A 27,731-nucleotide genomic window follows, 5' to 3' on the forward strand; every position below is an offset into this window, starting at 1 on the left:
TATCCACTGCTAAAATGGGATGGAAAAGGAGTTCAGGTTGTGATACAATAACTATCACTTATACAGCATCATCCGTGTATGTAGTGCTTTACAATAACTAGGGAAGGCAAAGAATATGCCCTGGGGAATTTACAATACAATGATCACTGTCCTTCACAGTTACCAGATTCTTCACAATTGAAGTATCCCATATCTCTCCAAACTATTCTATATTCCCGGGTGTGAAATTTAGCCATTGAGCAGCCTCAGTGATTTTTTGGTGCAGGCACAAGGAAAACTGAAAAATTACCAACCCTTCTATATGCCCAGAATAACATGAGACACTCACCTAATCCACAAACAAACCATGCTTTTCTGTGCCCCTTGCCAGAATAGGGTGCCACCATCTTCTCTGAGAGCAGCCTGGTGGCTAAGAGAGCTAACATAATCTTTGGATATATAAAAATAAAAGGAGTACTTGTGGCACCTTAGAGACTAACCAATTTATTTGAGCATAAGCTTTCGTGAGCTACAGCTCACTTCATCGGATGCATGAAGTGGAAAGTACAGTGAGGAGATTTTAGATACACACAGACCGTGAAAAAATACACATTGTAAGGAGAGTGATCACTTAAGATGAGCTATTATCAGCAGGAGAGTGGGGTGGGGGGAGAGAAAACCTGTTGAAGTGATAAAAAACGTGGGCCATTTCCAGCACATTTCCAGGAGTTAACAAGAACGTCTGAGGAACAGTGGGGGACGGGGGGGGGGGAGGAATAAACAAGGGGAAATAGTTTTACTTAATATAATGACTCAACCACTCCCAGTCTCTATTCAAGCCTAAGTTAATTGTATCCAATTTGCAAATTAATTCCAATTCAGCAGTCTCTCGTTTGGAGTCTGTTTTTGAAGTTTTTTTGTTGAAGGATAGTCTCTTTGAGATCAGAAATCGAGTGACCAGAGAGATTGAAGTGTTCTCTGACTGGTTTATGAATGTTATAATTCTTGACATCTGATTTGTGTCCATTTATTCTTTTACGTAGAGACTGTCCAGTTTGCCCAGTGTACATGGCAGAGGGGCATTGCTGGCACATGATGGCATATATCACATTGGTAGATGAGCAGGTGAACGAGCCTCTGAGAGTGTGGCTGATGTTATTAGGCCCTATGATGGTGTCCCCTGAATAGATATGTGGGCACAGTTGGCAACGGGCTTTGTTGCAAGGATAGGTTCCTGGGTTAGTGGTTCTGTTGTATGGTGTGTGGTTGCTGGTGAGTATTTGCTTCAGGTTGGGGGGCTGTCTGTAGGCAAGGACTGGCCTGTCTCCCAAGATTTGTGAGAGTGTTGGGTCGTCCTTCAGGATAGGTTGTAGATCCTTGATAATGCGTTGGAGAGGTTTTAGTTGGGGGCTGAAGGTGACAGCTAGTGGCGTTCTGTTATTTTCTTTGTTGGGCCTGTCCTGTAGTAGGTGACTTCTGGGTACTCTTCTGGCTCTTTCAATCTGTTTCTTCACTTCAGCAACCTATTGTAGTTGTAAGAATGCTTGATAGAGATCTTGTAGGTGTTTGTCTCTGTCTGAGGGGTTGGAGCAAATACGGTTGTATCGTAGAGCTTGGCTGTAGACAATGGATCGTGTGGTGTGGTCTGGGTGAAAGCTGGAGGCATGTAGGTAGGAATAGCGGTCAGTAGGTTTCCGGTATAGGGTGGTATTTACGTGACCATCGCTTATTAGCACTCTAGTGTCCAGGAAGTGGATCTCTTGTGTGGACTGGTCCAGGCTGAGGTTGATGGTGGGATGGAAATTGTTGAAATCATGGTGGAATTCCTCAAGCGTTTCTTTTTCATGGGTCCAGATGATGAAGATGTCATCAATATAGCGCAAGTAGAGTAGGGACATTAGGGGACGAGAGCTGAGGAAGCGTTGTTCTAAGTCAGCCATAAAAATGTTGGCATACTGTGGGGCCATGCGGGTACCCATAGCAGTGCCGCTGATTTGAAGGTATACATTGTCCCCAAATGTGAAATAGTTATGGGTGAGGACAAAGTCACAAAGTTCAGCCACCAGGTTTGCCGTGACATTATCGGGGATAGTGTTCTTGATGGCTTGTAGTCCATCTTTATGTGGAATATTGGTGTAGAGGGCTTCTACATCCATAGTGGCCAGGATGGTGTTTTCAGGAAGATCACCGATGGATTGTAGTTTCCTCAGGAAGTCAGTGGTGTCTCGAAGATAGCTCGGAGTGCTGGTAGCGTAGGGCCTGAGGAGGGAGTCTACATAGCCAGACAATCCTGCTGTCAGGGTGCCAATGCCTGAGATGATGGGGCGTCCAGGATTTCCAGGTTTATGGATCTTGGGTAACAGATAGAATACCCCAGGTTGGGGTTCCAGGGGTGTGTCTGTGCAGATTTGTTCTTGTGCTTTTTCAGGGAGTTTCTTGAGCAAATGCTGTAGTTTCTTTTGGTAACTCTCAGTGGGATCAGAGGGTAATGGCTTGTAGAAAGTGGTGTTGGAGAGCTGTCGAGCACCTCTTGTTCATATTCCAACCTATTCATGATGACAACAGCACCTCCTTTGTCAGCCTTTTTGATTATGATGTCAGAGTTGTTTCTGAGGCTGTGGATGGCATTGTGTTCTGCACAGCTGAGGTTATGGGGCAAGTGATGCTGCTTTTCCACAATTTCAGCCCATGCACGTCGGCGGAAGCACTCTATGTAGAAGTCCAGTCTGCTGTTTCAACCTTCAGGAGGAGTCCAACTAGAATCCTTCTTTTTGTAGTGTTGGTAGGAAGGTCTCTGTGGATTAGTATGTTGTTCAGAGGTGTGTTGGAAACATTCCTTGAGTCGGAGATGTCGAAAATAGGATTCTAGGTCACCACAGAACTGTATCATGTTCGTGGGGGTGGAGGGGCAGAAGGAGAGGCCCCGAGATAAGACAGATTCTTCTGCTGGGTTAAGAGTATAGTTGGATAGATTAACAATATTGCTGGGTGGGTTAAGGGAACCATTGCTGTGGCCCCTTGTGGCATGTAGTAGTTTAGATAATTCAGTGTCCTTTTTCTTTTGTAGAGAAGCAAAGTGTGTGTTGTAAATGGCTTGTCTAGTTTTAGTAAAGTCCAGCCACGAGGAAGTTTGTGTGGAAGGTTGGTTTTTTATGAGAGTATCCAGTTTTGAGAGCTCATTCTTAATCTTTCCCTGTTTGCTGTAGAGGACGTTGATCAGGTGGTTCCGCAGTTTCTTTCAGAGCGTGTGGCACAAGCTGTCAGCATAGTCTGTGTGGTATATAGATTGTAATGGATTTTTTACCTTCAGTCCTTTTGGTATGATGTCCATCTGTTTGCATTTGGAAAGGAAGATGATGTCTGTCTGTATCTGTACGAGGTTTTTCATGAAGTTGATAGATTTCCACTCCATACAGCTAAATGCAGTGCCTTGCATAATGACAGGTTTCAGAATAGCAGCCGTGTTAGTCTGTATTCGCAAAAAGAAAAGGGGTACCTGTGGCACCTTAGAGACTAACCAATTTATTTGAGCATAAGCTTTCGTGAGCTACAGCTCACTTCATCGGATGCAGACTTGCGCTATATTGATGACATCTTCATCATCTGGACCCATGGAAAAGAAACGCTTGAGGAATTCCACCATGATTTCAACAATTTCCATCCCACCATCAACCTCAGCCTGGACCAGTCCACACAAGAGATCCACTTCCTGGACACTACAGTGCTAATAGGCGATGGTCACATAAACACCACCCTATACCGGAAACCTACTGACCGCTATTCCTACCTACATGCCTCCAGCTTTCACCCAGACCACACCACACGATCCATTGTCTACAGCCACGCTCTACGATACAACCGCATTTGCTCCAACCCCTCAGACAGAGACAAACACCTACAAGATCTCTATCAAGCATTCTTACAACTACAATAGGTTGCTGAAGTGAAGAAACAGATTGACAGAGCCAGAAGAGTACCCAGAAGTCACCTACTACAGGACAGGCCCAACAAAGAAAATAACAGAACGCCTCTAGCCGTCACCTTCAGCCCCCAACTAAAATCCCTCTAACGCATTATCAAGGATCTACAACCTGTCCTGAAGGACGACCCAACACTCTCACAAATCTTGGGAGACAGGCCAGTCCTTGCCTACAGACAGCCCCCCAACCTGAAGCAAATACTCACCAGCAACCACACACCATACAACAGAACCACTAACCCAGGAACCTATCCTTGCAACAAAGCCCGTTGCCAACTGTGCCCACTTGTCTATTCAGGGGACACCATCATAGGGCCTAATCACATCAGCCACATTATCAGAGGCTCATTCACCTGCTTATCTACCAATGTGATATATGCCATCATGTGTCAGCAATGCCCCTCTGCCATGTACACTGGGCAAACTGGACAGTCTCTATGTAAAAGAATAAATGGACACAAATCAGATGTCAAGAATTAGAACATTCATAAACCAGTCGGAGAACACTTCAGTCTCTCTGGTCACTCGATTTCTGATCTCAAAGTGACTATCCTTCAACAAAAAAACTTCAAAAACAGACTCCAAACGAGAGACTGCTGAATTGGAATTAATTTGCAAATTGGATACAATTAACTTAGGCTTGAATAGAGACTGGGAGTGGTTGAGTCATTATATTAAGTAAAACTATTTCCCCTTGTTTATTCCTCCCCCCCTCCCTGCGCCCCCCACTGTTCCTCAGACGTTCTTGTTAACTCCTGGAAATGTGCTGGAAATGGCCCACATTTTTTATCACTTCAAAAGGTTTTCTCTCCCCCCACCCCACTCTCCTGCTGATAATAGCTCATCTTAAGTGATCACTCTCCTTACAATGTGTATTTTTTCACGGTCTGTGTGTATCTAAAATCTCCTCACTGTACTTTCCACTTTATGCATCCGATGAAGTGAGCTGTAGCTCACGAAAGCTTATGCTCAAATAAATTGGTTAGTCTCTAAGGTGCCACAAGTACTCCTTTTCTTTTTGCCAATACAGACTAACACGGCTGCTACTCTGAAACCTTTGGATATATAAAGAGAGGAATATGGAGTAAAAGTAGGGAGTTAGTATTTCCTCTTCATGCACCATTATTGAGATCATTACTGGAATATTGTGTTCAATTCTAGTGTCCAAACTTTAAACAGGATGCTGAAAAACTACAAGGAAAAAGCTAAAAGAATAATTTGCAGTCTGGAAAACTTGCCTTTATAATAAGAGACTGAACTCCTTCAACCTATTTAGTTTATCCAAGAAAAGGTTCAGCAATAAATTGAGCATGGCCCATAAGGACTGACATGGGAAGATTTGATAGTAGACAGCCTTTTAATCTAGGAACAAAAGCATATATCCATGACAGAAACTGAAGATGACAAATTCATATTGGAAATATGGTGCAGGTTTTTTTTCAACTGTGAGGGTAATTAACCATTGAAAAACTTATCTAGGGATGTGATGGATTCTCCATTACTTGAAGTTTTGAAATCAAAATTAGATGTCTTTCTAAAAGATATGATCTAGCTGAGCTAGAAGACGGGCTTGATGCAGGAATCACTTGATGAAATTCTGTGGCATGTGTTATGCAGGAGATAAGACTAGAGAACCCTAATGGTCCCTTCTGGCCTTAAAAATCTAAGAAAATGGCCCCTTTTCTGCACCAGTCATTTCCAGATTGCAGAAGTCTTCAGTAACTTCTCAGAAACAACCGTAGTGGCTGTGGCTAGGAGAGGCAGCAGGGACTTTTTACTTTAATTAATTCAGCGTTTGGTTTTTCAGTTCCTAAGAGAAGCTGTGGATGTTGTCTCCAAACTTAGCTGATAACAGCTCTGTGGTCATTAGTGTTTCTGTTTCAACTTCAAGTCTTTGGCTCTGCTTGAGGGTTCCTTTTGGCTAATTATCCCGTTGAACAGAAATGAACAGCACCACCTGGTGTGCAGTTTGGGAACAAAAATGAGATATTTGTCATTTTTAAGACCTCACTTTTACAAAGTGGTATGTGTACATTCTGAAGTACAAATGGAAAGCTTCTAAAGGATTCACTGAGAAGGCATGTCAGCTTAGTAAAGGATGCAAGAACTCAAAATTGTGTTTTGAGTGTAGAACCTGTTTAAACACATACCTGTTAAAGGCAATAACCTGTGAAAAGAATACAAATTTTATGGTGATCCATATATCAGGATTCAGCTGTAAACGCTTAACTTTAAAAAACGGGCTGTATGTTGAAGGATATATGTTCGAATAGCTGAGGTCCAGCCTCCCTTTTTGCATATGCAATTTGTGGCCTCAGATTTAGTCCTTGTACCTAAGACTGCCTGAATTGTGCTTTTAATCAGGAACTTAAGAGGGGCAGGAACCCTGAACACTACCCACACAAAAAATAAGCCACCCTTTTGAAAATGTGGTCACTTGATTACTTTTCAAGATTTGCAGAATAAAAAATCAGTCTTTCAGATACGTACGTATTAGGAATTTCCTGCAAAATTTTATCATTTGGTTACTACTCCTGAAACGTATGATTTTTGGAACCAGATCTTTAAACTTAAGAGTCCTATTCTGTTTCCACTGTAGTCAATGGAAGCAGAACTGAAAGCCTAAATTGTTGTCATAGTTTTAGTATTGCAATTAGTATAGTTAATCAAATAATATGCTCAGTGAATTTTTCATTACTCACTGAATACACTTTAAATTGGTAATTTTTTGCTTTATTTGCCTTGCTCTATAGCTAATCAAATGCTATTTCTCAAACAATGTATTTGACAAGTAATGGCAAAAGTCATTGACTGCATTATTTAATTAATTATTGTTCATTATCTAATCAGTTCCAAGTATACATTTTCACTTATAGTTCTTTCTATCCAGTTCCATAACCTATTTCTATAACTGTGCAACTTCTACTGTGGCTAAGGCCCAGATCCTCAAAGGTAATTAGGTGCCTAGCTCCCATTGAAATCAATTGGAATTAGGGGTTTAAATACCTTTTGAGGATCTGGGCCTAAATCAAAAGATGGACAAGTCTCACATGTTACATAGGACTGTATTCATCACCCAGTTTTCTTACTGACAACTGCATAAGGCAGCATGGACAGCTGTCAAAATGCAGAAGGCTAAACAATCAGACTTTGATTAGTGATGGTCATGTCAAGTAAATCAAGATATTTTCTTCTACACTGCCAAATTAACACATTAATTTGGAGGAAATACTATATTCCATACAAAAATTCATGAAGACAGTATTAACATTGAATCAACCTTTAATAACATTGAAATTAACAATTACTAAAGAGCAGTAAATAAACACACAAAGGAAAACAGAAATCACAGCTCTTATATTTCTGTACCACTGGAAGGATTCTTCCCCATTAAATATCAAACTTTGGTTATCTGCCATACTTCTGAGAGCCACATTTAAAATTGGTGTATGGTTTTTAAAGAAAAAAAAAAAAGCCTGGAAACATTTTCAGATAGATGGAATCCTATTAATTACTTTTTTGAGGAAAACATGGGTGACAAAAATACATATTACATAACACAATTATATGTTGTAATTTATTGTTCAGCTTACTCCTGTATGTGTGTAACAATCTATTTTAAGTATTCCTTTCCCCCTTTTTACTTGCCCTCCAAAAGGCCCAATCCTGAAAATACTTACTTACGCTTTACTCATGTGAGTAGTCCCTTTGCTATCTTGTGTGAGTCAAGTTACCCTGATATATGTTTAGAAGATTGGGTCCTTGCTATGTAATTAAATGTACAATAACCACAGATAACAAATAGTGTAGTTCAGTCTGTGGTTATATTGAAGGGGGAAAAAAATTACAAGATTTGTAATAGGTGAAGATGTCTGTCAACTCTCCAAAGGAAGGGCAATGCTAGGTTTTGAACTCAAGACACTTCCATAAGCAGTGTTGCATATCCTGACGCAGCAGAAGGTCAGCATTTAGTCTTCTCATTTCTCACACTCTGCAAAGCTGGATATCACTAAATCTAAATTTTCCATAAGCATCTTTTATTTTACTATTGGGGGAAATAAAGGTAAAGGATTTTGCATACAATATATAGCTATGATCCTGCAAGAGGATCTGTACAAGCAGACTTATTAGTCTCCAGCTGGATGTCCAAAAACTGAAGCACACAAAAATCAGCGGCCACTTTTTAAGCTTTGTCTGTTGGATTCTTTTGTACTCTAAATTCCACAGTTTAAAAAACAAAATCCTCTTTTGGCAATAATATATATATATATTAGACTTTTGAAAGCTGATTTAAGGGCTTTGAGGGTAACGGAGAAATAATAAGCACATTATCAATATATATTAATAGAGTTAAATAACTGTGTCACACTGTTTGGAGTGGCTCACGACTAAGTACCAACCTCATGAAAGACTGTCATGAAGGAAGACAGAGACTCCAAACTGGTTTTATGTTCTATAACTAGATTTCACCAACCCAGAAACAAGTGTGAACTCCTAAAGCACTATAGCAGTCCTACCTTGGAGTTGCAGACAATTCCCTTGGGCATTCCAGTCTATCTTGCCACCCAGGCAAGCTGAACTTAGAGGTAGATGGCTTCTATACACTAAAGATCACGAAATATTCAGGTTGTTCCTAGACTCAAAGACCAGTCATTCACCCAAAATCAATTTGTACCTTAGATCTCACAGCAAAAAACACTTGTAGCTGATTCTATAATAAACTAAGGATTTATTAACTTTTTCAAAAAGAGAGCGTTATTACAGGGTTAAAGCAGGAAAACATACATACACAAATGTGTTAGTCTGTGGTTTCAAAAAGTGAAAGAGCTGTAGTAATTGTCAGTAATTGTCAGTAATTGTTGAATGCCTTTTAGGGCTAACCCAGGTTGGCCTGGGGATCTCCACTCTGTTTCATAGCTCCAGCCCCGTGAAAATCAAAACTGCAAAAGATGAAAAATGTTCTTGTCAGCTATTTTTATTTCCTCCTTCCAGAATTCAAGCTGATGGGATGAGCCTTTTTGCATGTAATTATTAATCTCTTCATTAGTGTGAGGGGAGAATTAACAAAGTCTTTTTATTGTGTTGTCCCACAATGACCCATTTAGTGGTGACCAGACTTCTTGATGTGCAGCCCTCCTGACTGGGTTCACAGTTTCAATGCAAACATTTTTTTTTATCATGTTAGAGCAAAAACTTAAATATTACCTTATAGCATGTGCTAAAAATACTATGAGAGATTAATGCAAGTACAAAATGCTCGTAAATTGCTAAAGTCTAAACACATTGTTATAAAGGCAATACTCCTTACAGGTGGAAAAGACTGGTTTCCAGCAATGAATTTGTCAATGCTCAGCTGAGGCCAAAAGCCTTTGCTAGAGCTGGCACCTGGTCAGCCAGCATCACAGTGCTATCTGGCAGAGGTGTTTTCACATGGACTCTGTGATGCATTTTGCATTTTTATCTTCTACTTAGCAAGAAGGTAAACTTTCTCCAGGCTGGTGGATAGAAAATTCATAGGATTGGGCCCAGCTCATATGGGTCAATAAGACTTAATGGCCCAATGAGGGCAAGCTGCTTTATTGAGCAAACAAGTTGCAAAAAATGTGCTTAAAACTATGACTTTGCTCAGCAGTTTTGTATATGTGGTTCCACACCCATGCCCACTGGCAGGATTCCCCATCTGTGCCCCAAGGCCATACAACAGTCAGAGATGCTTTAGAGTAGCCTTCTGCATCTTCACTTCATTGTACCAGCACTAAAATCATCTTTCGTCTAGCGATGCTGGAAAGAGGGGACTCCTTTAGGTGATACTTTTTTAGGTGATACTTTACTGATCTTTACAAAGTTATGCTTGAAGGCTTACCTGTGTCTTTATGCCATAGCCCACGGTAGAGGGAAGTAGGAAGGCACACCACTCCAACAGGATTTCCTGGAGGTACTGTGCTTGCTCCAGGAATGTTCTTTGGTGCACAGCCCCTATGATACCCTATGCATGAGAACAGCTTCGCTGGCAAGAGTGGAGAGGCAGGTCATTGCCCAGTCTCCTTTCTAGTGCCAATCTAGGCACTAACCAATCTAAGCACTAACTAGGTTCTCTGTTCTCTAACCACAATGAGTAGGAGCGTGCCTGGTCCCTGCTCATGGATGTAATGGCAGAGGAAGCTTCCTTGCACCCTCTCCCCCCACTTTAAGTTCATTGTTGCCAACTCTCATTATATTTATTGTTTTTATTAAAGCCTCACCTCCTGGAATCGTGTGATTATATGATGATCTCAGCTTTCACTTAAAGTAAATTCCTAGCCCTCCTGGTTGTGGAGAAAAGCTTGAAAATGTGACCCTAAGGCAGCATTTCTCAAATGGCCACATGGGCTTTTCTTGCAGCCACAGCCTTCTAGGCAGTGGGGATGGGAGAGCAGTGGCCCCTCCCCCAGGGCCACCAGCAGGGGAGCCAGAATTGCAGGTAGCCAGAGGAGCAGGCAGCCAGTGTGAGTTCCCCACCTTCCTGGGGGTGGTGGGGTTCAGGCTTCAGCCCTGGGGTGGTGGGTAACAAGCTCTGGCCATGGGACTTTGGGCTCCAGCTCATGGCAGCAGGCTCCTGTCCCGCCTCACCACTCCCTGCATCATCCCTGGCCCTCACTGCTGTTAATATGGCTTTTCATTGCCTCCCAGCTAGTTAGCAAGTCTGCTTCTCTGAAAAATATTAGCAAACAAACAAACCTCACTTTTGACAGCAGCAAATTTACTAGATAGCAAGTCTAAAAAAATAAAAGCAAGCAAAAGAAGTTACAACAATAAAAGACAAGAATATTTTTTTATTTCTATTCTTTTTAGGTTCAGTAAAGAATAGAGACAACTGTACATTATTTTTATGACTGAGTTTGCAAAAAAACAAAAACAAAAAACCCCACCCTGACATAAATTCTATTGATCTGGACATGTATATGTGCATTGCAGCTCACAACAGAGCTCCGGCTATCAAGCCTGACTGCAACATCCATGCTGTTATTTTTAGTGCTAGCACAAGTCTGTCTACCATGTTGGGAGGCTCACTCCCAACTGCAGTGTAGACATGCACTAAGAGGATCAAAAACCAGAAGGTAAATAAAAAGAACCCAAACATAATATTTTAAATCTCATGATTTGTAAGACAATCACATGATTTTTGGGACCCTGATTTATGATTCTGGAATGTTAAGAAATGGCAATACTGTAATTACACGAGGCCAGACTGAATCTCACCCTACCGCTTTTTAAAATGTGAACTAAGAATGAGCCCACTCCTGGTGTCCTTGCTCACGTTAGTAGTCTCACTGAAGTCAATGGGATTATTCATATGAGTAAAGGCTGTAGGATCAGGCCAATTGTGTGGCTGTGCTCTAGTCAGCCTGGTCCCTGATGCTGTAAAGTGAGACCAGCAGCTGTGAAAGATAACACATATATGGACATCAGAAGAAGTTTTCCTTACCAAATTTTACCACAAGACCATAAATAGTGGCATGTGTAGTATTCTGATGTAATATGTACTTTGCACACTTTGCTACATTACTTATTTGAACAACTGTCGTCTTTGCTACAGTACATATGATTTTTTTTTAATCAACAATTTTAAAGGCTGGATAAATTTGTTGTTAGTGTGTTTTATTCATTGCTGGTTATTGATTCTCTTGTGTAGGTTTTAATTAAAACAGACTACTAAACCAACCTTTCCTTTTCTGTGTATATTACCCCGTTTGCCCACATTCATTATACGTAATGTTAACCCCCACTGAAGGAATCATTGCATTCTTTCCCCATGACATGAGATAAATGTTTCACCAGAGCACAACTGAATATACATACTGCCTCCAGACAAAAATATAAATATAGTTAAAATAAAGCCACATTATGGACTCATAAATCAGTGACTGAGTCAAAACCATTTTTCTGTAGTAGGATTAAAAAGTCTTTTTAAAATAGATTGCAATGGCACTTGTTTGCACAAAAAGATGGATCCTCAGAAGGCAGGGAAACTTCTTTGGACTGCTTTTAAAGTAATGTTGACATAACAGAACCACCACTCTTCTGAGCTACGTTAGACAGGGTGGAAGAGCTCTTCCAATCTATGGCACTTCTCTTCACCCTTCATCTCCTATGGAAAACTCCTAGAGAACGTAATAGGAAATGATATCCTTTCTACACATTTTTTTGAACCAGCCACTAGAATTTAGGAACATAGCCACAACTAGACCCCATGTATCTACCTTAGGTACAAATATGGTTTTCCCCCTTCACCACAGTAGCTAAGCATCTCACAATTTTTAATATATTTACACTCACAAAGCTCCGGTTATTCCCACTTTACCGCTGAGAAACCAAGAGACTGACTTGCCCAAGATCATACCAGAAGTCTCCTCAATCCCAGGTTAGTATCTAACCACTGGACTATCCTTCCTTTTCTGACCTGTGTGGAGGGGCAGGCCATTGGAAAGAGGAAGGATAAATTTTATATTTTCTATTTCACTTGAACTAATTAGAACTAGCTACTACGGTCACTTTGCTTTCATGTTGCTTCTTGTTCCCCTGTTCTTCGTCTGGATTTTATCTGTTTAGGCCCAGATCATACAACTGAATCCACACAGTCAATAGGGCTCTGAGCAGGCACAAAAGTCCACTCATGGAACCATTTGCAGGATCCAGGGTCTAAGGCCTGCAGAGGGCCCAATCTCTCAGATGTATACATGTGCTTAACTTTGTGCACTGAATAGTCCCATTGATTTCAATAGGTCTGTTCACAGTTGCGGGGCAAACTCCCTTTTATGGACACTCAGCCAACCAGTAGCTATAAAATCCCTCTTAGTAGCTGTTCTCTAATTTCTCTACCTGTAAAGGGTTAAAAAGTCTCACTGCTATGCATCGGTAAAAGGAAGTGAGTGGGTACCTGGCCAAAAGAGCCAATGGGAAGGCTAGAACTTTTTAAAATTGAAACAAGACTCCCCTTTTGTCTGTCTGTGGTTCTCTGGGGGAGAGGCAGACAGGGCAACAGCTATGCTGTAAGAAGCTTGGGGCCAGATATGAAAGAATCATCAGTAGGATTTGTAGAAACTACTCATTTAAAACCCCAGATATGTAAGTAGATTAGGAATGTCTAGGAAGATGCAATTAGGTTTATCTCTTTATGGCTTGTGGGCTCCTCTGTGCTAAACCCAGGTGCTTTTGTTTTGCTGGTAACCTTTAAGCTGGACCTCAAGAAAGCTATTCTTCGTGCTTAATCCTTGCAGTTGCTCTTTAAAATCTAGCAATAGCCTGAGTTCCCAGATGTATTTTCTTTCTTTTTTTATTAAATTTTTTTACCTTTTTAAAGAACAGAATTGGATTTTTGTGTCTTAAGAGGTTTGTGCACATGTTTAATTAGCTGGTGGCAACAGCTGATTTCCTCCCCCTCCCACCTTTCTCAGCTCTTTCCCAGCGGGTTGTGGGGTGAAAGGGCTTGAGGGTACCCCACAGGAAGGAATTCCCAAGTGCGCCTTCCTGGACTCTCCAAAGGGGTTCTGCACTTAGGTAGTGGCAGCATCTACCAATCCAAGGTTAGAGAAAAGCTGTAACCTTGGGAGTTTAATACAAGCCTGGAGTGGCCAGTATTAATTTTTAGAATCCTTGCGGGCCCCCACCTTCTGCATGCGAAGTGCCAGAGTGGGGAATTAGCGGTGACAACAGTGCATAAGGTTTTAAGCACACATGTAAATCTTTGCAGAATCAGGGCCTTAAATTGAAAACCCTACAGTCAGCTGATACATCAGCTTAAGCACTTTGCACATACTGTATTGGGTATTAATTAAATAATAGTATCAATATGAGATATAATAACCTGCTCTGTATTACTGTTAACACTGCAGACATAGAGGGTTTCTAAGGAGAGCATACTTGCTAGTACAGTACATAAGAATGGCCATACTGGGTCAGACCAATGGTCTATCTAGCCCCATATCCTGTCTTCCAATAGTAGCCAATGGCAGGTGCTACAGAGGGAATGAACAGAACAGGCACTCAGTGGGTAATCTATACCGTCATCCATTCCCAGCTTCTGGTGGTCAGAGGCTAGAGACACCCAGAGCATGGGGTTGCATCCCTGACCATCTTGGCTAATTGCCACCTATCCTCCATAAACTTATCTCGGTTTTTTTTAAAACCTTAGTACAGTTTTGGCCTTCACAATACCCCTGGCAACGAGTTCTACAGGTTGACTGTGCATTGTGTGAGGTACTTCCTTTTGTTTTAAACATGCTATCTATCAATTTCATTGGGTGACCCCTGGTTCTTGTGTTATGTGAAGGTGTAAATAACATCCCTTTATTCACTTTCTCCAAACCAATCACAATTTTACAGACCTCTATCATAATATCCTTAGTCATCTTTTTCTAAACTGAAAAGTCCAAGTCTTGTTAATCTCTCCTCATATGGAAGCTGCTTTAATTGGGGATTGGTCCTGCTTTGAGCAGGGGGTTGGACTAGGTGACCTCCTGAGGTCCCTTCCAACCCTGATATTCTATGATTCTAAGCTGTTCCATACCCTTAATCATTTTTGTTGCTCTTCTCTGAACCTTTTCCAATTTTATATTTTGTGAGAGGGGGTGACCAGGACTGCTTGCAATATTCAAGTTGTGGGTGTACCACTGATTTACACAGTGGTGTTATAATCTTTTCTGTTTTATCTATCCCTTTCCTACTCGTTCCTAATATTATTAGTTTTTCTGACTGCTGCTGCACATTAAGAAGTATGCGCCAAGAGTATAAACAAGGAGAGTCAAGAGAGAAAATTATGCTAGGGCTACTGTTACAGCACAGGACACCTGCACTTTATCAGCTATCCAACCTGTCTAATCTGGGTACTTATAATTTATTACCAGAGAGAGAGTAAAGTCCCTTCCTTTCTCATTCTTCTGAAGCTAATCTTCTTGCTTGCCGGATTCATATGGTGGTATGTTTCAGAGTAACAGCCGTGTTAGTCTGTATTCGCAAAAAGAAAAGGAGTACTAGTGGCACCTTAGAGACTAACCAATTTATTTGAGCATAAGCTTTCGTGAGCTGTAGCTCACTTCATCGGTGTGCATCCGATGAAGTGAGCTGTAGCTCACGAAAGCTTATGCTCAAATAAATTGGTTAGTCTCTAAGGTGCCACAAGTACTTTTTCTCTTTTTGCATATAGTGGTATGTTTATTTTCATTAAACTGCCTCCTGTGTGTTGCCTTTTCTCCTAACACATTTCTCAATATGTTATTTCTTTAGTTCATACATTGTCCTTTAAAAAAAATTTTTTTTTTTTTTTACATTTTGCAGACAAAACACGTAACCTACCAGTCCATAAATACATTTTATTAAGTCTTTGGTTAACTGAATTAGCACACTGAACCCAGAGGAGGTGAATGGAACAGATGAGACACATCGTTGAGGGCCCAGTGCCCCCCACCAGCCTGACGTGGGCCGTGATCCTGCAAATATTTGCAAACCTGAATAGTTCTGGTCAGGCGAGTCCCTCCACTGAACCGGTCCTGCCTGGGCGCACTTATTCACAGTGCAAGTGTCTGCAGGCTCATCAGGCCCTTGCCAGGACGGTCCACACAAGGTCTGGTAGGAGGCGGCCAGGGGACAAGATGGGAACTCGGTGCGAGGCGGGGGCTTTGCCTTGCCCCAGACCTGTCCCCTGCGGGCATCGCCTCCAGCCGGCCTTCCGCGGCGGGGGCTAGCCCTGCCCTGTGCTTTGGGGGCGGCTCCCCCGCCGGGGTCCAGCTCTGGCGCTGGCTCCAGGGGGGAGGACCGAGCCCCGTGTCTCCCAGGCGGCGTTTCCAGGCTCGCTCCCTGCAGCCGGACCGGCAGCGGGGAGGGGGAGGCTGTTCCTGCCATGCTGCTTCCTGAGTGGTAGGGCGGGCTGCAGAGCTCCTCCTCCCGGTGCCTGGGGCCGCGGCTCGGCTCACTGCGGCTGGCTCGCGTCGGTAGCCGCCGAACCGGCTCTCCTCTGCAGCAGGGGCTGGGGGCGCCTGTGCCCCGCAGCGCCTTGGGCGTGGGGCGGCCCGGCCCTGCTGCTGCTGTTGCCGCTGCGGTGGAGGGGACGCCCTGCCTGCGCGCTCAGCTCGCTGGCGCCCGGGGGGGGGGGGCGGGACGCAGGTGGCCGGGCAGGGCATCCCCCTACACCGGGAGCTGGCCGCGGGGAGCGCCCGCCTCAGGCTCGGCCCCTCGCATCGCGTCCCGCTGCAACGCGCCTGCCGCTCGCAGCCCCCGCCCGCCGCCGTCCAGCGGATGCGAGCCCCAGCCGCCTGCGCCGGGGGACCAGCCCGGCTTCCTGGTAAGAGCCTCCCCCCTCGCGCCATCTGCCTCTCGCTCCAGCGGCGCTCCGGGGCGCGCAGCGCAGGGACTGGGGCGCCGCCGCCGGCTGCGAGGAGGGTCCGCCGGGCCGCCCCTCCCCTGCTGAAGGTGGCAGATGCGCTCGGAGCTGGCGTGGGGTGCGCTGGGGGGAAACGAAACCTACCGCCTCTGGGGGTTGCTGGTAAGGGGGGGGAGGAGGGTAAGGCAGAAATTTCCTCCCTAAAGGGTCAGGAGCCGTAGGAGACGGCATCCTCCTATTGTTATTGGCTGTACGTGTAGTAATGGCACATTGGGTAGCCAGGGGTGCAGCCCCTGTCATAGGTGCTGGAACTAGGCGTCCTGACACCCCCCCCCCCCAGCTTCAAGTGGTTTCCATTGTATCCAGGGTTTACAGTTTGGTTCAATGGCTCTCGGCATCAGCACCCCCACCCGTACAAATTGTTCCAGAGCCCCTGGCCCCCGTAGGCAGCCGCAATCAGGAACGTCCCCGATCTATTAGCAATGGCATCCTGTTGTACCAGCCCTGTGGTGGGGTGCTGGAACAACTTGTACAGTGCGGGTGCTGAGAGCCATTGAACCAAACTGTAAAGCCTGTGTATAATGGAAACTACTTGGGGAGAGGCAGCACCTCCGGGACCCCCCAGTTCCAGCACCTATGCCCTGTGGAAAACAACAGCCATAGGATGGCACCAATAGCGTGCACCTGGAGAAGCTCTGAATAGCATAACCCTGGGGCAGAAAAAGGGTCAACATCCATGTTAGCTCTTGATGTGCCAGGACTCAGAGCACGGCTGAGGCATGGCCAGCTCTGACATGGTGTCATAACTTATGACACTACATTTTGCAGGTCTTGTAGTAGGAATGGGCCAAATTCTGCCCTCTCGTGTAAATCTAGGAGCAAAGTTTGATCCAATATTCTTTAGTTTTTAAAAATATCATGGTAATAGATTTTTTTCTTTAATTGCACACATTCTTAGGTTTCAGAGTAACCGCCGTGTTAGTCTGTATTCGTAAAAAGAAAAGGAGTACTTGTGGCACCTTAGAGACTAACCAGTTTATTTTTTTTATTTATTTATAAACTGGTTAGTCTCTAAGGTGCCACAAGTACTCCTTTTCTTTTTACACATTCTTAGGCCATGTATGTGGTCCGGGCACTACAGTGGCATAACTGCAAAGCGACTGCTATGCTGCTGTAGCATCATAGTGTAGATGCTTTTTATATAGACGGAAGGGGTTTTTGGTCAATGCAGGTAATCCAGTTTTTCAGGAAGCAGTAGCTAAATTGATGGAAGAATTCTTCAATTCAACCCAACTTCATCTACACCGGAGGTTAGGTTAGCTTAACTATGGCACTCAGGAATGTAAATTTTTTCACACCCCGATCAACATTGCTCTGTCAATCTAAATTTTAAATATAGACTAGACCTTATATATGTAGTCAAGCAAAGAACAGCAGCATCATGATTATAGATTTTTTTTAAAATTACACACACAATCATGCAAAGAACATTATTAGTTTGGAAAGTGGAAAAAGAGGGTAAAAAGAATGAAATAGAAGCAATATTTAAGAGTAGTGTCTGGGAACCTGAGACTTTTAAAGTATGCAGGTTCTTGTACCATGGTCCATCACCCTAGTATAGGGGTGGGTAAACTACGGCCCGTGGGCCGGATGCGGCCCACGGGACTGCCACCCCTGTGTTGCCACAGGCCCCACACTGCTGTTGGAAGTGGCCGGCACCATGTCCCTGCGGCCTCTGGGGGGCAGGCGGGAGCAGAAGACTCTGCCTGCTGCCCTCGCTTGCAGGCACTGCCCCCCGCAGCTCCCATTGGCTGGGAATGGGGAACCGCAGCCAATGGGAGCTTCAGGGGAGGTACCCGCAGGCGAGGGTGGCGTGCGGAGCCCTCTGCCCTCCCTCCCCCAGGGGCCGCAGGGACGTGGTGCCAGCTGCTTCCGGGAGCGGCGTGGCAGAGGGCCAGGGCAGGCAGGGAGCCGACCTTAGCCCCACTGCCACCCTGGAGCTGCTCCAGGTAAGCGGCGCCGGGCCGAAGCCTGAACCCCTCCTGCACCCCAACCCCATTCCCTGAGCCCCCTGGTACACCCCGCACCCCTCCTGCACCTCAGCCCCTTCACCTGAGCCCCTTTCTGCACACCGCACCCTCTCCCACACACCACACTCCCTCCAGCACCCCAACCCCCGCCCCAGCCCTACATTCATGGCCCTGCATACAGTTTCCCCACCTAGATGCGGCCCTCGGGCCAAAAAGTTTGCCCACCCCTGCCCTCGTATCTAAGTGCCTTCCAGTGGTGCATTAAGCAGTGTGACTAACATCTGTCATGTGTTTGTTCTCTCATGCTCTCCCCAGGGGGAAAAGTGTGTAGTAGAGTGTTTTGTTTTGGAATTTATTTAAATACATTTATTTAAATATTCACACATGCTATGTATTTGTCAGAGAAGGTAAGGCCAAAGAAATGTGCCTTGCACTTGAAATGGAAGGTTTATTATGGTTCTTATTTCTTGGGGGAGTTCATTTCAAAGTCTTGGGCTGGCCCCCAAGACAGCTTTGTCTCCTGCACAGATGAGCTTTACCCTTAATATGAGTTTAATTGTCTCAGTGGAGCGCAGTTGTTGACCATGTTACGTATTGGGGCAACAGAAGGTCCCTAAAAGCGAAGGGAGCCACAGGCACCCGAACCATCTTTCCAAGTCTCAATGTTTCCCCTTCTCCCCAAGCACCCATGCTGCCTCTTCCCTCGAGGCCCCACCCACCACTCACTCCTCTTCGCCCCCCGTCGCTCACCCTTATGGCCGGTAAAAAGTGGGGGGCATAGCCCTCCCACTTTTAATAATGATGGGGCCATGGCCCCTTGGCTCCCCCTGTTCCAGCACCTCTGGTATGCATCCTGGAGCTTAAATGGATCTTTTAGATATCCTGGGTGCAGGGAGCAGTTGAACATAAAGGCTAAGACCTTGAAGATGATTCAGTATTCTATGAAAAGTCCTTATAGGGAATGGAGGACAGGTTTTAGCTTTTACGGTAGCCTATGTTGCTGAGTGTTGCAGGGCTGGAGCACCCACGGGGAAAAAGGCAGCCAAGCTCCCCCCCCACACCCCCTCTCCCGACCACCGGTGACCCTGCCAGTCAACTCCTCCCCCTCCCTCCCAATGCCTACCGCAGATCAGCTGTTCTGCGGCGTGCAGGAGGCACTGGGAAGGAGGAGTTGGGATGGGGCATGCTCAGGGGAGGGGGCAGAAAGAGGCAGGGAAGAGGCGAAGAGGGTGCAGGAAGAGGCAGGGTGAGGGTTGGGGGAAGGGGTGGAGTAGGGGCAGGAGGAGGTGGCGAGATTGGGGGGGATGGGGTGGAGTGGGGGTGGGGCCTGGGGCTGAGCACTCCTGGGGAAAATTAGAAGCTGGCACCTGTGGTCCCATAGCCAACTTGAGATGGTAGAAAATGTTTCTTGTAGATGCTGCTTAGTTATAATTGCACAAATTTTACTGAACATATTACAGATAATATTGTGCCAATTAAAATAATTGTAAACATGAGAATTTTATTTTAAAATATTGTGATAATGAAATAAATAATGGGATGTAATGGCTTGATCCTGCAAACATACATACGAGTAACTCTACTGAAGTGACTTCTCATGTGAGTTAACTTGCATGCATAAAATATGTGCAACATGAGGTCGTAAGGCATTTCCTGGAAATTGATTACCATCTTAGGGAAAATTGATAGCCCAAGGTGAAAAGTTATAATTAAATCCTGGGCTGTTGAGGGAATGACAAGGCAAATTTTGTTAAAGAAACTGTAAAAAAGTTTGATAAAAATAAACACTGAGCCTTTGTTTTCTTTAACATTTAAACAAACAGGTTTCTTTGTACTTGTCTGACTCAGATGTTATTTCCTTGTCAAATGTTATATTGATATTGTGTGTTACTTTCTAATACATGTATTTTTCTTTATTTTTAATAAATAGATAAATGTTAATCTTTCAGAAAAATTTTCTGGTCACAATTTCCAGTGTTAATGACATTATCACTTCATTATATCAAAGCAATGGGTGCTTGCTTCTAAGATTCCTGGTAGTTGGATATTATTTCCTGATTAAAAATGAATCAGAAACCAGCTTAATATTATTTTTAAATAATACTTTTGTCAATAGGATGATTTTTGGTTGATTAAGGGAAAATGTTTTCTGCCTGTTCTTCCATTAAAGTATTGGAGAATTAGGGATACAGCTCCTATAAACAGTAGCTACCAATGTAAATCTCCAAGCTGATGGTGGCAAAGGGAGGGATTATCACAATACCCCAATCTTATTTATTAATTTTATTTATTGGTGACTGGAAGAGGAGACCAGTATTGATCATATATCATATATGAGTGCAACATTATACAGAATAATAGCTTACATTTATGAGCAGTTACATTATTTTCTTTTAGTTCTCTGTTGGTAAATTGTAGATTCTTCTGTAGCTCTGATTATCAGGTCAGAGGAATTGTGCAATATGGGTATTACTGAAGTAGAACACCTTTGTTTTAGGAAAGAAAAGTTAATTGTGCCATTACTACCCATTGACACAAATGTCTAGTTTCCCACAGAATTGGTTGAATAACGTTTGTTAAAAAAATTATTTGACAGAAATGATACGTGGTGAATATTTTTTTAAATTATTTGCCTGGCTCTGTTAAGTAGTCTAGAAGTATAATCCAGTCACAAGTTCCTTAAAAACACTATTCACAAGCCAAATTTAAAAGGATGTACTTTGCTCCCATTTTTTTTAAAGTACATGTTTACCCTACCTGTATATAAAATGAATTAACCACTAATCAAAGTGCCTGAAATCAAAAGGACTACTGATGTGCTTAAAGTTAAGCATGTATTTAAGTGTTTGCAGAGTTGTGGCCAGAATTCACACACACAGCAGATATATAAAAAATTAAGTGTTACAAATGTCTGCCAATTTCTTTTTGGTAAGAAAAATAGTACTTGTTAAAACACTCTAAATTCTTCTGTACATGACTTTCAGTGTGCTTATAAGCATGAAATATTCTAAATCATCTAGGTCAGAGGTTCTCAAACTGTGGTCCATGGACCACCAGTGGTCTGCAAGCTCCATTCAGGTGGTCCGTGGATAGTTCCCTCTAAGGTGCGCATCTGGATGGCCGCACGTGAGAGAATAAAGGGCAGGCGTGGCTCCACTAATTAGGTGCCTGGACCCTGGAGAAGTTGCACGTGTAAGGTGAGGTGGTGGCCTTCAGGGGAATAGGGGGTAGGTGGGAGGGGGCAGTAGGGTGAGAAGAGGGGGTGGGGGGAATTTGGGATGTACAGGGCTGTGGCAGCCAGAGAAAGAGGTGACTTTCCCTAGCTCCAGGGCTGCGGCTGCCGGGGAGAGACGGCCCTCCTTCCCAGCCCCAGCTTGGAGGCTGCTGTGGCCGGGGAGAGAGGGCACATCCATCGCAGTTAGAAAGGTAAAACTACTGATATGAAAATATGAGTTGTGTGCTTTTATTTGTAGAACAAAAAAAGTTTATTATTATTATTTATTACTATTATGTGTTCGTTAGATAGCGCGTTTATCCAAAGCGCTTTACAATAGTTAGCTAATGATACAAACAACATTTGGAAAGCTCATTAAGTGGTCCTCAGCAATTTTCAAGTGGTCTGCAGAAAAAAAAAAAGTTTGAGAACCACTGATCTAGGTTTTATTGTGGATCATCAGTTGCATCTGTTAAAATAACATATTGGTCTTTATTTTTGTCTCTTTGATTGTTTTGCTTAATGCTGCTAGACCACAATTTTTGTTGTCATAAACTTAATATTTTAGAAGTAAATCCATGCTTTCAAGAGGGATTCCAACCGCCTTTTACTCAAAATCATGAAAGAGCAAGCCATTTAAATAATTAATTCTTTTGAAATCAATTAGCTGTATTGTCTTGATGTCAAACATATTTAAACCTTGTGCCACACAAGCATGATTGATCTGGTAATGGCTGTACTGTAGTCGTCAACCAGGTTACCCAAAGGGTGGGGTGTTATCAGCATTGTCGCCTGTGCTGCACTCACTCACTCCTGATAATTTTATTTGCTAAAATCTATTAGAATTGATGTCCCCAAATTACCTTCACTTCTCCAAATTGGAGGGCTCACAACCAACATGACCACTTAGTATTACTCATTGCATTCACTGAAACTCAGTACTACTTTAAAGGTGAAATTGTAAAAGGAAGATCTGCCTATTTCAGCTATTTATTTTTTATCACAACTGCATCTAAAATGCTAGTACCATAGAGTAACAACTATATTTTTTGCTCAAACATGAGAATTCAAGAATAGTCCAGAAGGAAGACAGGCAGTCCTTAAGAAAGAAGTATGAAATAAAAAAGTTTACCAACCTGAAGATCCTGCATGTTCAGTCATGTTCCTTTCATCATCTTCAGTGCAGCTTCCTCCTGAGAAGGAACACTTCTCATGATGTTGTTTCATTCAGGCTACCAGGCCTTGCATTTCTTTGTTGCACTGTTTGCATTTTGCACGCATGCCTGTCTTACCCACAGGTAACTTCATTAAAATATTCCCAAACTGGGTCTCTTTTACAGCCTGCTGCCATTATAGGTTTTCCCTTCTAGTGAGAGAATGGTATGGTAGATCTCAAATCAGAAAGACCTCAAGACTTCTGGTATATGCTGCTCAAATAGTTTCACTTTTGTTTCTACCACCTGTCCCTCCCTTCTCACATTTATCTCCAGACTTCTTCTCCTTGTCCAGATCTATTCCGCCCCCAACAATCTTCTGTTTATTGAACTTTTTGAAACTTTGCACTTAGAATCGTAGAATCGTAGACTTTAAGGTCAGAAGGGACCATTATGATCATCTAGTCAGACCTCCTGCACAACGCACCCACCCACTCCTGTAACAAACCCCTAACTTATGTCTGAGCTATTGAAGTCCTCAGATTGTGGTTTAAAGACTTTGAGGTGCAGAGAATCCTCCAGCAAGTGACCCGTGCCCCACGCTACAGAAGAAGGCGAAAAACCCCCAGGGCCTCTGCCCATCTGCCCTGGGGGAAAATTCCTTCCCGACCCCAAATATGGCGATCAGCTAAACCCTGAGCATGTGGGCAAGACTCACCAGCCAGACACCCAGAGAGAGGTAAGGGATTGACTCTGTGTACACAAATTTGCAGAGGGACAATAGGGTTGAGGTCTGTTATTTCTCACCTCTCTATATTATTTATTTGTTTATTTAAAAACATTTTTGCTGTTAACAAGCATGTTATCTCTGAAGACACAAATCCACAGTTTGAAAACTGCAAAACTAAGCATCTCTGTTGGTATCTCCTAGACCAGGGGTTCCAAACTTGGTTCGCGGCTTGTTCAGGGTAAGCCCCTGGTGGGCCGCGAGACGCTTTGTTTTCCTGAGCGTCCGCAGGTACAGCCGCTCGCAGCTCCCAGTGGCTGTGGTTCGCTGTTCCCGGCCAGTGGGAGCGGGAAGCAGCGTGGGCCTGGCCATAGCTTCCCGCAGCTCCCATTGGCTGGGAACGGCAAACCGGAGCCACTGGGAGTGACGAGCGGCTGTACCTGTGGACACTCAGGTAAACAAAGCGTCTTGCAGCCTGCCAGGGGCTTCCCCTGAACAAGCCACGAACCAAGTTTGGGAAACCCTGTTCTAAACTGAGCACTGAGTCCCATTGGATAGATAGAAAGATTAACATAAATAATCTGTACAGAAGCCCCAGGAACCGCATAAGATTGGACCCCTAATCCATGAACTATTGGAACTCATTCACAAAACTTTTCTTAAACGTTACATGAATATATCGTCTAATACTATAGAATTTATCATCCCTATTCTATGATGAGAGATCTTTGAGCTATAATGTATCTTAATTAAAACTATCGTTAGGTTTTTTCCTCAAAAAACATTGTATCAAAAAAATCCAATTTAAATTAAAAAAATCCATTTAAAAAAAATTTTTTTTACATCATTGATTTTTATCCACCCAGCGTAGGAGCACTATCCATAGACCATGACCTGACTGTGCTAAGGCATCCTCCCTGAGGAGGATAGGGATATTGCCTTGAAACTATGCAACTTGCAAATCTGCAAGGAATGCTGCTTCCAACACAGCAGGTCCTAGCAGTCTATGAAGTATGCCAGTCCCTCCATGCTGCTCTTTGCCCCTTTCTTGTTTCCCTTTGCAGTGCAGGTCCCTCACCCCTTAGCAGGTTACAAGACACAGTATGAAGATTAATTTTGCAAGTGGTATTTTAACTTCGTTGATGCTGGTGGCACCATTTCTGGTGGTATTTCTGCTGCTTAGTCAAGGAGTTTGTCATGTGAAAATGACTGTTGCTTTGGCTTCCCTCACACTCTGCCTGACATGCCTCTCCTTAATCTGTGATGCCCTACCTGTGTAGTGGTCTTGTGGAGGGACTTTAGCAGGTCTCTGAGGGGAAGGACGCTGATGAATTTTAGCTGACACTGCTACTCTAGCCCATTTTCCTTGATTTTGGGGTCTTATCTGCCACTCTGTGCCTCTTTGTTTTCCTTTGTGTTGCAGGAGGGGATCTTGACTGTGGGATTTTACAGGCGTAATTTTGATGGACCGCTGGAAAGATGGTGTAATGAAGCATGTAATGTAAATATATTTCAATGAATGGCTAGTTCAGAATGTTGTTACTCCTAAAGGAATATCTGCTTCGTGAAATCCTGGCACTGGTGATATTTTATCAATGTAGTAAAAAATCCTTTTCTGCTTGTCTTTTGAGATCTTTGTGCAATGTTATCTGAGGAAAAAAATACAACTTTTAGTTTGGCACCACAAGTCAAGAAAAGAAGAATTCTCTTAATAACTTACATGTTAGTGGCCAGCAGTTAGCATTCTGAAAGCTTTCCCTTAGAAGTGACCAGCTGCTTGCCCCCCGATAAAGAAACTGTTGCAGAGTACAGTATCTTAATACATTTGAACCCAGTCATGACTGTTTCAGAAAGCTCAGATGAACAGGCGTTGTGTGGGTTTGCCATAGTTTCTGGGAAGGCATCCGTTCCCCTCCCGCGCTAAACCTCTGGATCACACCACAGCCACTACTACAGCCTCAGGGCCCTTCGCTCATCCAGGATGTGATTTGACATTAATTTCTCAGTGGATCTACTGGCTGCAGACTTCCCCCAAAGGATGCCTTTTTTGCCTTCAGAATTTGGCCCTTTAGTTAACGAGCTTATGATCATTTGCTTCTTCAGTAGCTTCAATGTAAAGGTGGAGAGCATGTGTACTAATATGTAGTTATTTATGTATAAGTCCCCAGCTGTCTTCATTAGAAACTATATGCACATAAAGAATGTAGGATAATTATTAAAAATATGTGTTTTGTTTGAAATGCCAGTTAAAATACTAAGATTTGGAGAGCCAAATTTCTGTTCTGGAGGTCACAGTCTCATTATCAACTCCAACTAAAGTAAATAAGTATCTGGGGACAGCATTTGGGTGTAAGAGTATTTGGTTTTAGTTGGTTTGGCTGTGACCCCACAAGGATAGGGGATGCTGGTTTCAACCCCCTATTCTAGTAGGGTCATCTGTGCTGGAGGGTGGGTGGTATCACTGGGGATGCCATCAAGGAAGGGTATCTTTAATTTATGATGAGATCTCTGTAGGTGCAATCTTGGCAAGAGCTGCACAGCAGATGTCTTGAAACCAGAAATAAAAAGTTGACTACTTGTCTTGCTGTTGTCTGTGTTCATGGAGTGTCAGGAATCTTAGCGCTGCCCCTGTGCCAGACTGGGCTCTGCTTGCTTTCTGGGCCACACTTCTCAGCTGTGTTCTCCCCATCCCACAGCAGCTTCCCCTCCACTTCTGGATGGAGACATGACCAATTCTACACATCATTGTGTTTTAATTCTTCATTTTAATCAAGTAGGACCTGTAACAGTGTTGTGGGGGAGGAGGCTTAAAAAGTGGTGTAGTCATTAGAAACTTTATATGTGATGTATTATTAGAGCTGAGCTTCACAACCTTATGTATAAAAATAGATGAAGATTAGAGTCCTGCTTTACACTCTAAAGCGATGTAGAATGAGGTTTACTACAGTCTTTGTCAATTAATTCAAATTTCACTTTACAATGACTGGAATTTCTGTTTTCTTACCAGTGATAATTTTTCTTTTGCCTATTAAGCCATTTCGCATAGCAACTGTATCAATATGAAAAGGAGTACTTGTGGCACCTTAGAGACTAACCAATTTATTTGAGCATAAGCTTTCGTGAGCTACAGCTCACTTCATCTAAGGTGCCACAAGTACTCCTTTCCTTTTTGCGAATACAGACTAACACGGCTGCTACTCTGAAACCTGTATCAATATGCTGAATTGTAAACCTGTATCCAGAATTTTTCCGTTTCATCTATCTACCTCTGTTAACAATTGATTTCAGCGGCTTGGTCCAGTGATCTATGAATTGAGCTTGTAGATACCACGAGGCAGGACAAAACTTAAACAATACAGGCCTCATAAAGTTAAGAATGCATGGAATAATCTGGGAATATAAAGATAACTTTAATATGTTGTTGTGAGTGCCCAATATAGCAAATGAATGGTCTGTGATTTACATTGGGTGGAAATGAGAAAAGCAGTAGTTAATGAGAAACTAGTTTTATTATCATGGACACGCAGTACAGCTGAGTAAAAATTGTGTTGTCATTCTCCAGATTGCTGATAACTTGATTAGAGTGCTATTAGCAGTATTGCAGCTGGATATCAGAGCCTTTGGACACACTATCTGTAACAAATCTTTCTCATTGTGTTGCTGAAGTCTGTCTCTTAAAGAGTCCTTCTTAAAGTGGTAACAGTGATATGTAAAAAGTGAATCTGTTCCAGGAAGAAATCTGTTGTTAGAAAATAGATAAAATAGATGATCTTGCGCCAAAAATGTCACGTCTGAATTGAACTTCAGTAGCTTTCTTACTCTTGAAGAATTGCAGACTAACTTTAAAGTATAAGTCTTGGAAGGGCTTATTACACCCTTTTGGCTGCTTTTAAGGAAAAATCTATTTTAATTTCACTCACGTTTTCTTGTAGAAGTGAGGTTGAATTGTGTGACTGTAAAGAATAGCAGAGAGGTTTAATCTCTTGGACAAATGGCTCCAGGCTTATGCCCCCTAGCACTACACATAGGGTCCTCTCCAGGTAGGATCTCCCCCTTTGTGCTAATTTGCCATTGTGGTGCAGGAGGGGGCTCTGGGCTGGGGTAGGGAGTTGGGATGTAGGGGTGGTGAGGGCTCCAGCTAGAGGTGCAGGCTCTGGGGTGGGGCTGTGGATGAGGGGTTTGGGGTGCAGGAGGGAGCTCCAGGCTGGGACTGAGGGGTTCAGAGGGTGGGAGGGGGATCAGGGCTGGGGTAGGGGGTTGTAGTGTGTGGGGAGGGGGAGGGCTCCAGCTGGG

General features: G+C 43.4%; 1 protein-coding gene across 6 annotated transcripts in view; it reads left to right on the top strand.

Moving 5' to 3' along the window:
• Nucleotides 1–16,139: 16,139 nt before the first annotated feature.
• STAMBPL1 (STAM binding protein like 1) overlaps nt 16,140–27,731 on the top strand; it is a 40,864-nt gene continuing 29,272 nt past the window's right edge. For all 6 annotated transcript variants that reach the window (XR_006292051.1, XM_043550491.1, XM_043550495.1 and 3 more), the window contains exon 1: nt 16,140–16,274. The gene's annotated coding sequence lies outside the window, so the exon portion shown is untranslated. The remainder of the gene's footprint in view (nt 16,275–27,731) is intronic.

Source organism: Chelonia mydas, chromosome 7 (assembly GCF_015237465.2).
Source record: "Chelonia mydas isolate rCheMyd1 chromosome 7, rCheMyd1.pri.v2, whole genome shotgun sequence".
Taxonomy (NCBI): Eukaryota; Metazoa; Chordata; order Testudines; family Cheloniidae; genus Chelonia; species Chelonia mydas.